Raw genomic sequence first — 2,085 nt, 5'->3', positions numbered from 1 at the left:
CCTACAATTTTAAGCGTGTTTAGTTTCGAACAATATTATGTTTGGCGTCCTCTTGAAATTTTCTTAACAAACATGTGGGTAAAGACAAAATATGCTAAAAACAACTCAATTTGATTCCTATTTTTCAATTTGTATTAAATACATAAAAAGTTCCAAATCTAAAACGAAATATCATTGTCTCTCACTAGTTTTCAAATGATATACATAAAAAAAGAAAAGAAAGCAAAGGCTTCATGAGTACGATCAAATCAAGTTTCTTGGCCGCTACAATTTTGATGTTACTATTGTTAGCTCCTACCGTCGATGCTCAATCTAGTGCCGATGTTGTTTTTTCTTTGAAAAGATATGGTAACATAGTGTCTGGTACTGACATCATGAAGGTAAATATATAATATGAACATCAATATTATCACTAGTTGAGCTGATCAATTGTTTGCTATAAGTTTTTGTTAGTTGTGAAATGTAGGCTTTAGCAAATGCATGGAGGGATGCATGCACGTCCAATCGTTATAGTGCAATTTTTATTCCAAGAGGGATATTTAGAGTAAAGCAAGGGAAGTTTGAAGGACCTTGTAATAGCCCAATTGACTTTCAACTTGGAGGAACATTGTAGGCACTAAAAAGTCTTCCCAGAGATAATTGGATCACTTTTGCACGTGTTGATAGATTGACATTATCAGGTGAAGGAGTTTTTGATGGCCAAGGAAAGGCAGCTTGGAAAAGGAACGATTGCCACAAATGCATAAATTGTGCCCAACTCCGGGTTGTAAGTAATATTCCTTTAGCTTTCCTTCTCAATCTCATGCATCTTGTTGTTTTTGAAAGAGCCTCTTACATGTCTTGACATTTACGATTTGGTCAATGTTCTTCATTTTCTAGAGGATAATCTTTAAACAATCCACGAAAAAAGTAAATTTTTTTTGAGTTTTCAATTTTATTGGGTTCTATTCAAATTTTTAGCATCATTACCGACTCTCACAAAATATTATTTGATTATACAAAATGTTTAGAGTTTGAGGTTCAACTTCATCACCAATTCAACCGTTAAGAGAATAACATCACTTGATAGCAAGAACTTCTATATCAACATCATCGGCTGCAACAACCTCACATTCCATAATATCAATATAATGGCACCCGAAAACAATCCCAACACTAATGGAATACACATCGGTCGATCAAATAAGATCACAATCACAAAGTCCAAAATTGCAATTGGAGATGATTGCATTTCTCTTGGAGATTGAAGCAAACTAATTGAAGTCACCAATGTGACGTGTGGACCAGGACATGGAATAAGCATCGGAAGTCTTGGAAGATACACTAACGAAGAACCTGTTGAAGGTGTCATCGTAAAGAACTGCACGTTAAATAACACCACTAATGGTATCAGGATCAAAACGTGGCCAGCTTCTGCGGCTAGCGGCACCGCCACCAATATGCACTTTTTGGACATTATAATGGTCAATGTTAGCAACCCTATTCTAATAGACCAAGAGTATTGTCCGTGGAATCAGTGCAATCGGTAGGTATGGATCGCATTCTCGAACCTTTGATTCATTTTTTCATTACAACTTCACAAATAAACCATTTGTTGTCTCATTTTAATTTTCAGATTCCTTAAAAAATTAAGATGAGTATAGTGAGCTTCAAGAACATTAGAGGAAGTTCTGCAACTCCGCTGGCAATCAAACTTATTTGCAGCCGTCACTTACCATGTGACGATGTAAAAGTAAGCAACATTGACCTCACTTACAATGGAATAAAATGTCCTATTTCCTCCCAATGCACGAATGTGAAACCTATCATTTCATTAAGGCAGAACCCCAAGATATGCTCCTCTCCTTATGTTGTCCCTTGAATTGTTCATTGCCAGAGAACTTCAAAATAATAGACAGCCTTAATTAAAAAAGTAGACTGCCTCTATCCATTTGACTCTCATTCTTTTGAGTTTCTTTTGTTGTACTTTTCGAAATAAATAAGATGGTCGAATGTTTGAAGGAGACTTTGTGTCGTGAACAACCTAATGTTTTTAGTACCTCGACCTTATATAATAAACTGGTTACAGTCTTATTTTTTTGTTCT

The 2,085-nt window shown here is 35.4% G+C and overlaps 1 pseudogene; it reads left to right on the top strand.

The window, feature by feature from the left end:
- Positions 1-233: 233 nt before the first annotated feature.
- LOC147785429 (exopolygalacturonase-like) lies at positions 234-1,861 on the top strand (annotated as a pseudogene).
- The last annotated feature ends 224 nt before the right edge of the window (positions 1,862-2,085 follow it).

The sequence above is a fragment of the Cucurbita pepo genome, unplaced genomic scaffold (assembly GCF_057944985.1).
Source record: "Cucurbita pepo subsp. pepo isolate OVF unplaced genomic scaffold, ASM5794498v1 scafford_17, whole genome shotgun sequence".
Taxonomy (NCBI): Eukaryota; Viridiplantae; Streptophyta; class Magnoliopsida; order Cucurbitales; family Cucurbitaceae; genus Cucurbita; species Cucurbita pepo.
The sequence above is the reverse complement of the archived record's forward strand: the minus strand, read 5'-3'. Positions and strand labels throughout refer to the sequence as shown.